The sequence below is a fragment of the Beta vulgaris genome, chromosome 2 (genome assembly GCF_026745355.1).
Source record: "Beta vulgaris subsp. vulgaris cultivar EL10 chromosome 2, EL10.2, whole genome shotgun sequence".
NCBI classification, from domain to species: Eukaryota; Viridiplantae; Streptophyta; class Magnoliopsida; order Caryophyllales; family Amaranthaceae; genus Beta; species Beta vulgaris.
The window spans coordinates 27,185,273-27,196,313 of NC_079203.1; the positions used below are offsets into that span (position 1 = coordinate 27,185,273).

Consider the following 11,041-nt stretch of genomic DNA (forward strand, 5'->3'; position numbering starts at 1 on the left):
AAAGCTTGTGGATAAGCATCATCATTCTTAATGGTTAAGAAAGCTTGTGGATAAGCATCATCATTCTTAATGGTTAAGAAAGCTTGTGGATAAGCATCATCATTCTTAATGGTTAAGAAAGCTTGTGGATAAGCATCATCATTCTTAGTGGTTAAGAAAGCTTGTGGATAAGCATTATCATTCTTAGTGGTTAAGAAAGGTCAAAGAGGATAAGAACCATCATTCTTATTACTAAGAAGGCTTTGGAAACCAATAGATAAGTTAGAAAGTCCTTGAGAGCCTTAAACATTAAGATTTGAAAATCGTTTGGAGATTGTTTTATCGGGTAGCGATGAACTTCCAGTTAAAGAGCCATTTGGGATTGAATCCGAGCTGGAACCCAACCAAACTTGATATATGACATGCTTGGGATGTCTTAAGGTTAAAATGGTCATTTATCCCCAAGAATTACGTGGCTTAATAAGGTAAATTGCTTACATAGTAAAACCTGGCCAGCTGAAATTACAGCTCAGACCTATCCTCAAAGAAAGCTGCTTAGCAGCTACTTAAGTGTCGATCTCTCAAAGAACTTTTTATGCATGAAAGCCAACACCTTAGGCTAACACCTCAAGCAAGAATCACCCAAAAACTCCAAGAAACCGACCTTGCCCAGAAGAGGTTTCCCTCTCTGGGGGTACCGCCAGAACAGCCTATAAAAGACTGTTCTGGATTTTCGTCTCTTTTCTCTAATTTCTTCCTCTTGGACACCCATTTTTCCTTACATATAACTCTTCTAGACATCCATACAAAGTAGTTCACGCTTTAGTTCCAATCTTTAGACCTAAAATCATATAGAAAACCTTGCTGAAAGATCACATAAGTTGCTGTAAGTTCAACAGTTTACACCTCTTGTATTTAAGCTTAGTTTTTCATATCTATAAGCTTGTTGAAACTAATCTTTAGCATTTTATACATTCAGGGGAAGCTGTAGGAGTAGTTAACCAAGTGGATTAAGGAATTTCGTGGCTTTAAGCATCCTTAGTTAAGGTACACACTTAGTTTGGTTTTACCCTAGAGATTTCCATACCTATAGTTAGGTGATTGTTTCTTTCTAGTGTAAAGCATGTTTATGAAATGAATTTACTTATGATGTGTATTTATTATGTGTATATTGAGTATAACATAGATATAAATGCTAAGGTTCATTAGAGATGTTTTTTACCTAAACAACACTTATACACTAAGTATTACGATTATGCTTCTTAATGGAATGTGTTTAGTACATGGACTTGTGGAGTAATTATGATGATTAAGGTGGAGTTGTTATGTTATTGTTGTTGTGAGTTGTTGTGGTGGTTTGGTGAAGTTGTTGTGGAGTTGCTATTGTTGTTGTTGCTCTGTTGTAGTAGTGTTGTTGGGTTATTGTTGTTCTGTCATTGTGGTTGTGGTGGAGTTGCTGTGAAGCTGTTGCCTATTGTTGTTGTTGTACGTTCTTATTGGATAGTCGTTGTTGATGATGCGAGGGAAGTCCTAATCTTAGAATTGGGAAACTGTTATAATTATTGTAGTTGGAGTTGATATGTATGAAGTCGAGTTATGAGTTATGGGAATGACTTCATTAATTTCTATTTCGGGATTCAGTTTTATTAGCATAATGGTTGCGTTAGAAGAAGATAATTAGAATAGTTAAGATTGGTTGTTGATTATTGTTATTGTTATGAGGTGATTATTGGAGGATGATTTTGGAATGGAGTATCATTCGGAATTATGAAGGAGATTATAATGTTGGAATTGATATATTGGTTAAGGATTTGAGTGCAACATAGAAATCAGTTTATTGAGGTTTATTTACGAGTCGAGCTAGCTTTATATTCTCAATATAATTGTTGGTAGCACAATTAGGTGCTTGATTTAGGTACAGTTGTGAGTTATGTTTAGTTTGTTTAGTTATATAATTTGGAATTATGATTATGAATTGGGATGCAAGTCGATGTAGCTAATATCATCGAAGTTATAGATATTAATTAAGGATTAAGGAAATTAGAATGTTAAAGGTTGATAATTTGTGAATTGGGAATTAGTTTAAGTTTGGTTATTGATTATTGATGTTATCGTGAGATGGTTGTTGGAGAATGGCTATGTAGACGTATATAATTCAAGATGATATGGGAAATCAAGTTATGATGCTTGGAGGTTTCGTATAATTGTTATAGAGTTGAGGTAACCTTTGGTTCAGCAAAATATATTTAAATGCTCCCGTGGCGTTATATTGAATTTTGGATATCATATATCGTTTGTGGTAATGGCCATGATTATAGATACATCTCTATGAGTTAGTTTGAATTGCTATTGGATTGTTATAAAAGTATCATTTTGTTCAATTATCGAAATCGTTCGAAAATACTATATTTCTCAAAATATGATTTGGTATAATAATGAGGAAATGATTCAGATATGAGTTAAGACCAGATAAGGTCGAATATGGTGTTATGTTATGAGTATTGAGGATTCAAGTATGAATCATTAAATATCTTATTTTATAAATATGAAAGTGAGGCATGAATAGGCACCCCGAGTTAGGGCGGGTAGAGTCCCTAGCTGTTGCCTTCCAGGAGGGGCGAATTCCTGGCGTTATAGGACATGTCCGGGTAAGTCTTGCAAGCATAACAATAAAAGGCTGGGTGACGACCCTCAATAGTTTGGAGACAGCTGGTACTGCGTGGTACCCCTCTCCACTCGCGTTCATGCCAAACGATCTGATTTTGGAAAATATATCAACTAAGTTGAGTGTGATTATCTGTTACTATAACTATGTGTTAGTTTTCAAAATACACCTAAACTTGTATTTTCTATTACACAGTGTGTACTCAGCTTTGCTGATGGTGTTGTCATTTCTGTGGCCTGTCACTTGGTGGGTGGCAGAGTCAAACATTGTTGCAGGTTTGGTGTTGTGAGCTCAGGATTCAGAAGTGAAGCAAGATAAAGATGTCGTCGTAGCTTATGAATTGAGTTTGTATTTTAGATAGTCAATTAAGGAATAGTTTCTGATATATTTCGTTGTATACAATATTTGGGAATATTAGTCGAGATATCGGTGTAATTGAAGTCTTATATAAAGGATTTTGTTTTGTGGGCCAATGACCCACAAGTCCAAGATCGTTTTCTAGGTTATGTTTCCGCTGCGAGTAAATATTTTATTCGAGGCTTATTAAGCATTGATTGTGGTTAGTGGATCTTATGTGTGTTTACCTAGCGGCTCGGGAAAACGGGCTGTTACATAAACATAGATTTATTCTATGGCTTGCCCTGAAGCAAAGATTGCTAACTAAGGAGAGATTGGCTACTATGGGTATCACTGATTGCACTGACTACTGCATTTGTGGTGCTGCTATTTAGACTCACTCTCACCTTTTCTTTGAATGTGCATTTAGTATGAGATGCTTGCGCCAAATTCAAATATGGCTAGGAGTCAGAAGACATGATGCCAGCTTATATCAACACATGACCTGGATGATCAGGAACCATAAAAATGGTGGTTTCAAGAAAAAAAGTTATCATAATAGCCCTTGCTGCTCTTGTTTATCAAGTGTGGAGAGCTAGGAATGATGCCTTATGGAACAACAAGGTCCCTTCCATAAAGACAACTGTCCAACAGATTCAGTTCAATGTAAAGCATAGAGTTATACAAGTGTATAGGAGAATGACCCCTACAGAGCATAGATGGTTTGATATCTTGTAGTTTGCTTTCTGAGGCTTTTTCCTCTGTTGTTTTGTAGCTAAGTCCTATCTTAGCTTGCTTGAGTTGTAAAATGTTTGTTTGAATGCAATATATCTCTTTCTTGCTTCTCAAAAAAAAAAGTGTAAAATCAAATTGCTTGCTACCTTGTTTACGATAAAAAAAAAATGTGTGTACACATTCTAATTGAGGAGTCTTTTTCATTATTGAGATAAGTAATGATCCTTGGGCAGTAAGTATTACCAGTGTGCTAAGAGAAGTATGCACAATTAGTGAAATAAAGTATCCATCAACTCAAATAGAGAGTTGCAGAATATATGATGCATTAGAGTTCCAGATCATTCCTTTTAAGTATGCATCCCAAAATATTCTTCTATAGCTCTATAGAAACCAATAAAAACCACTCCATGCTTTATCATAATTTTATTAGGAGTTCTCTTTTCAATATATAATGGAACCTGTAATATAGAGGCATATCATATTATCATTCTAATCGTCACAAGTCACAACTAATCAACAAACACTAACTCGTAGCTAACCCACATGACCTATGCGTGTAAATTAAATAAAAAGCTCTTTAGTTCCCCAAAATAATGCTTATATACTGTTCAAAGATACCCAATGTGCGCAACATAATAATCTTTCAACAAAAGCTTGACTATCGCTGAATCAAACAAATAAAATACTAACCTATGGTGCTCCATATGTTTTAGAACTTCAAAAGAAACCCAAATAAGGAGCTATGCTCAGAATACCATATCAACCTCTAAACATCATTTGTTTTTTTTTCTCTTGGAATAACATTCAAAGCAATAATCATCACTTGTTTGAAGATATACATATAGGATACAACTTACTGGCTTAGTTTCAAATTGTTCTTCCTGTTTGGTACACAACGAGTAAAATTAAACAAGATATGACTTGAGTATGTTTATTCTTATACATTAATGATAATTTAACGTCAACGTTTTGGCTCAAAAATTAAAAAATAAAACGTTCCAAACAGGATGAACAAAAAGAAGCATAATTCAATTAACAATACCAAGTTGCTATAAGCATCCAAAATATCAAACTAAAATATACCTACGATGGTCTGGAGAGGTCTAGATCCTGGCATCCCAAAATTAGTCTCATCTGGCATAGGTAAACAAGTAGTGCGCTTTCTGACATAGTTTTCTTTCAGGGGCTTTGGAGTTCAAAATGAAAACTGGGAGAGTGTCACTTGCATAGCGAATTCCTGATGTTCCAATAGGTATCTGCACAAAGACAAAATATTTGAATTACAGATTTTGTATCAAATGAAAACTTTGCGCACAAGAAATCAGTATGGACAGACCCCACAAATGAAGAAGATCCTACAATAATCAAGGGAAAACAAGTGGAAAAGTAATAGACATAATAACAAAGTGTTCCACAAAAAAAAAAATGAAACTAAAGTAAAAAATAAAACTAGATCTAGGGACAATTCACATGTCAAACATACTATGCAATATGCACCAATTTAAGGTCCACTCAAGCGTCTTTGTTAATATGAGATAAGTTGACGACCCCTATTAAGGCCAGACTTCACAATTGGACCAGCACCAGGAATCCACTTAGAGATTGAAAAAGCATTATGAAAACTTCCAATTTTAGTCTGAGCAAGAGGAGTTACGACACATGATGGAAGAAAGGTAGAGCAAGAGTCAACACAAAATAAGAGAAGATTAAAGAAGAGAAGGAAAAAAGAAAGAGTTTGACTCGTAGATTTAAGCCCACAGAACATACAAGGAAACAAAAGAGAAAAAAAACTAAGGTCACAACAGTAAGAGCATAGAAGGAAACCCAAACTCACTCAAGTGAGTTTGTTGGTCAATATGGACATAGATAAGACAATAAATTCCAGACAAATCCCGGGACATATAGAGGTAAAACAAAGATGTATGAGCCATGAAAACATATTTTATATAGTTTGTCAGGTTACTTCCACAGCTATTGACCTTATTTGCAACACTATGAGGTAGAACTTAAAAGTTCCATTTAATATTCTAGTATGGGTCTTCAAAACAATCTCCCAATATAGTCCAGTTCTGACATTTTCACTAAATTTCTACAGCAGCAAACTACATAACCAACCACCTATTAGTGTACAAAAGAGCTATATTTGAAGCTATAACATCTTTTAATAAAAATCTTTTGAATTTCCACTCATAGTGTAACACCCCAAAACTTTGGTTTCAAAACTTTATAAAACATTGTTATTTCCCTAGGAACACTACAAGAGGGGGGGTGAATTGTAGGTGTAGAAATAAACGTAACTTTTTGTAGAAATTAAAACTTAAACGAATAAACAAGCTAAAGGAACACAAGGGATTTTTACGAGGAAAAACTTCTTGGGCCAAAAAAGAAGAAACAACCTCGACCACTAGGGATTTTAAACTCAAACTTTCACTAATTAGGCCAAACAACTTTGTTACAACCTAATTCTAACTCGAGCCACACCTTGAGTTCCTAAACTCAAGTTCCTGAGCCACTGTTCCCTTAACAGCAGTTCCTCTCAACTTCACTCGATGTTTTCTCACACATACAAGCTTCACTCAAGCCTCTCTCTTACAGAACTTCACTCAAAGTTCCCTTACCCAAAAACCAAAATACAATTGATCGAAATAAGCTTAGTGGAATTAGAGTAAGAAGGCAAAGAACAAATGGCTATTATGAGAGAATGAAGGCACTGACACTTAATTAGTTAAACTCACTTAATTACTTAGTCAGACACAATTTGGAACTTATCTAGACTTCTATATTTATAGTGTTAATCATGAAGAACGTGGGATTAAAACTAGAGTACATGTTTAGTCCATTAACCCATGATGTTCCTTCCCCTAAGGAACACGTTTTCACATCATGTTCCATGATCCCATGAACTATAAATGAACGTGGATATTTTTCAGCCATTACTCCTAAGTAATAGGAGTTCCTTGAGCTTTATCCGAAAATCAGTTTTATAAAAATACTTTTTATCTTTAAAACTGAATTTTTAATCTTTAAGAAAATAATATCTTTTAAACAAAATCTTTCTAACAACCGGATATTTATTTTCTTAATTTTCCGAAAAATAAAATCTTTTTCTTAAACAGATTTTCTTTTTAAAACTGATTTTATCATTTGAAATTAGATATAACTAATTTCCTATAATTTAGGCATGACTTACTCAAATATATTTTTAACCGTTTATATTGTTGCACGCTAAGTCTAGTTCCTTTTATTAACTAAGTTCCTTTAACATATTTGTTTAGTGCCACTTAGTTTGTTCCTTACAAAGGAACAAACTCTCATTCTCAAATAGACTGCCACAGTTCCTTACCATTCTTTCTTTGTTCCTTTACATTGGAACTAGAAAATAAAACGCCTAGCTTCTATTATTCTTGATCCAATGCTTGCTCCAGTATCAACATAGAAACTTCTTTACTTAGCCTTTGAAATCCTCTCTTGACTTCTTCATTGACTTCGTATTCTCCCAGTTCCTTTTATTGATACCTTAAACACCATACACTTAAATAATACTAGCCATTCCAAGGAAGAAATTATGCAAATCATTTAGAAACATAGACATTATAGCAAAAGTCATTGATTATATAGCACTTGTTCCATAACAAAACAAAGAAAGAAAAGAAAAAGGATTAAACAAAAGTTGTGTTCCTTGATTAAAGAAACAGGAACAACAAAAAAACTAAGAAAGGGAAGGGGAATGGTGTTCCTCTACAACTTCTTCTTCAACCACATCCTCTAATTTCTTCATCACCACCCCATGATTGAGTCCAACCTGTTCCTTCAACTCCTCCAAGGCACGAGCCATATAGTCCATCTTCTTTTGTGCGCAACCACTGTATCACTCAAGCTCTTCATAAGACTTACATGTATCAGTTTTGGCATCCAAAGTCCAATGAAGATGATTAGTAAAATTTATCATATGTTGAGCAGGAAGACAACTCATTTACCCAGTTAGCATCATCCGGAGTTCCTGTTCCTTACCCTTGGAACTGAGGCAGATGGGGATTTTGTGAAGGAACTGGAGGGGTTGAGTGGAAGGTCATCTGTTCCGGAATGGAAACAGAAGGTGAAGGGTGATAAATGGGAGGAAGAATGGTGGTGTGGGTGGAAGAGTTGTGGAGGTGGAAGCAAAAGGATTTGGGCCTTTTATTTCATCCTTCAACTGCTCAAAACTGGAAGGAACAGAGAAGGATGAAGGTGAAATGGAGGGAATTTGTGAAAGGAACAGAGAGTTTGGAGATGGTGGTGGAGTAGGTTCCTTGAGAGTGAGGGTACCTGTTCCTCATTATCCGAAAGGACTAATGGAGAGTCCTTGTTGGAAGGAACAGAGAACTGAGCAATTTTCTACGAGTGCTCTTCCTCACTCTCGAGGAACAGAGGTTTAGGCTTATGGAATGTGTTTGCGCCTCTTAGGTTTCGGTTCCTCCGGTTAGGAACAGGGTTTCCAAGATAACTCATTATCTTCTTCTAAGTCAGTTTAGGCAGTTTTCTTTTTCTGAGGAACTGGAGCCATCTTCCTTGATGAGACACCTTCTTGGACAGACAAGCCAAGTCCATTTAGGGTCTTCTCATTCAAGATGTTCCCTTGTTTGACTCCTATGTGGTCCAACCAAAGTCTTACTTTAAAGTGATGAAGTAAAGATGTTATCAAAGCACCGTACCCAATTACACAATTGTTCTCAATACAGTGAGTTAAGTGTTGAATGAAGAGGGAAGGGAAATTGATTTGTATGTGATGGTCCAAGCAAAACATGTAACACATATCCAGAGACCCACTTCATTCCTCTTTTCAGTTCGAGGAATGAGTGCTCTCCAAACCAATTAAACAGACTTTGTGAAGGGGAAGAGTAGGTTATGGTTAAGTTTGTTTTGGCCAGCTGTTCCTCCAAAATATTCTAAGATTTTGTCTTGAGGAAAATTCGGAAAGGAAACAGTTCCTTTCCGTTTAAAACAAATCAGTTCCTTTGCAAGGAACTTCCCATACTTTGCTTAAAGTGTGCTTGATTAAACCTTATTTTCTTTCCTCTAACCTCAGTTGTGCAAGTTCCATTAGTATTAACAAATTTGCACAAACTCATCAGCTAGAGGAACAAGAGCATTATTAAAGGCGAATTCAAACAAGAATTCCATGCCTTGTTCCTTTAGAATGGAGGTTAATTCTAGAATTCATTTATTGCCCATTCTAAATCGACGCAAAAACCCAAAACATACCTAGATTCACTTCGTTCGACCCGTTTTCTTGGAAGAGAAGAAACAGTTCCTTTGGAAGGAACAGGTGATTTCTTCTTCTTCCCCCTGAGATTGTTCCGGGGTTTCTTCTTCATCGTCTTCCCCAATTAACTTTCTTCTACGCATACTCCTTCTAGGAGATTCTAATTGTTGTTCCTCTATGGGGTTTTCTTGAATTATGTCGGTTTCAAGGGTTTTGTTGGAAATGAAGTATTTTCCATTTTTGAAGTGTCGGTTGTTTTTGATGTGGGAAAAAAAGAGTTTCTTGAAGTTTTTGCCATGATTTGTGAAGGTTTGGAGGTTTTTATGGAGTATCAAAGGGTGTGATGAGGTTTCGGCTATGGTGAAGATGAAGAGATTTGAGAGGAACACGGTTTCTTAGATGAATTAAAGAAGGAAGTTTTGCATGTAATAGTAATTATGACACGCGGGAAAGAAATAAAGAAAAATAAAATAAAAATAAAAATAAAAAGAAAACGAAAAGATAAATAAGAACCAAGATTTAATTTAAACTGGTTCCCCTTATTTTTGGGATTTCGGATTTTTCGGATTTTTATGAATTTTAATTTTTGAAAGAAAATAAATGCTAAGGAACTTGTGCTATAGGAACAACTAATGCTACATATCAATGTCCTTCATATCATGCATGTTTCGTACCTTAGGAACAGTAAGGGGAGTATTATGTGACATTTGTGAGTTGTTTAATTTCTTTGAATTCATGTTTATGTTTTGCAACATTCCAATTTGCAATGGTCTTAGGCAATTAAACACAATTATTTTTAGCACACAAAGTCACTCAAATTGATTCAAACATGGGGGAATGACATAGGAACAATCACTTAATTTTTATTAACCTAACTCAAGCCTTAATTTTTCATATCTATCTTTGCAAAGGCTTAGTTAGATATCAGCAATCTGATAATCAGTTTGACAAAACTCAAGTTTAATCAAACCTTTTTCAACATTTTCTCTTAAAAAGTGATGTCTATATGTATATGCTTTACTCTAGAATGATGCACTGGATCTTTAGATATACTATAGCACTTGTATTGTCACAATAAATAGGAACACATTCAAAGTTTATTCCATAGTCACTAAGTTGTTGTTTTATCCAAAGCATTTGAGAGCAACATGCAGCAGCTGCTACATATTCTGCTTCAGCAGTGGATAAAGCAACTGTGTTTTGTTTCTTGGTACTCCAAGAAACTAAACTATGACCAAGGAATTGTGCCATACCTGAGGTGCTTTTCCTATTTACAAGATCTCCAGCATAATCTGCATCTGCATATCCTTTTAGTTCGAATGTATCACTTCTTGGATAGTAGAGTCCAAGATCATCTGTTCCTTTAAGATATCTAAGAATTCTCTTCACAGCAGTGAGGTGAGACTCCTTTGGATTTGCTTGAAATCTAGCACACAAACCAACACTGAAAGCTATGTCTGGACGACTAGCAGTTAGATACAAAAGTGAACCAATCATTCCTCTATATTTTGTTTGATCAACACTTGTTCCTATGGAGTCTTCATCTAATCTAGTTGAAGTTCCCATAGGAGTGTGATTTATCTTTGAATTTTCGAGGCCATATTTCTTTAATAGTTCCTTTATGTATTTTTGTTGGTGAACAATTATACCTTTTCAGTTTGTTTGATTTGTAGTCCAAGAAAGAAATTTAACTCACCCATCATACTCATTTCAAATTCATTGCTCATGAGACTTGAGAATTCTTTGCACAATGTTTCATTAGTAGCTCCGAATATGATGTCATCAACATATATTTGAACAAGCAAAATATCAGTTCCTTTAGATTTTAGGAACAAGGTTTTATCAACCTTTCCTCTTTTAAATTGTTTTCTAAAAGGAACTTTGATAATCTCTCATACCATGATCTAGGTGCTTGTTTTAACCCATAAAGAGCTTTATCAAGCTTGTAGACATGATTTGGGAGATTATTTTTCAAACCAGGGGGTTGTTCAACATATACATCTTCGTTTAGATAGCCATTTAAAAATGCACACTTAACATCCATTTGATATAATTTAATCCCATGTAAGCAGCAAATGCAATTA

At 35.1% G+C, this 11,041-nt stretch overlaps 1 long non-coding RNA gene across 1 annotated transcript; it reads left to right on the top strand.

Annotated features, from left to right (window-relative positions):
• The first annotated feature begins 844 nt into the window (after positions 1 to 844).
• On the top strand, positions 845 to 3,133 carry LOC130590601 (uncharacterized). Its single transcript, XR_008968448.1, has 2 exons — positions 845 to 1,026; positions 2,902 to 3,133. It is a non-coding gene; the product is annotated as an uncharacterized LOC130590601 (long non-coding RNA).
• The last annotated feature ends 7,908 nt before the right edge of the window (positions 3,134 to 11,041 follow it).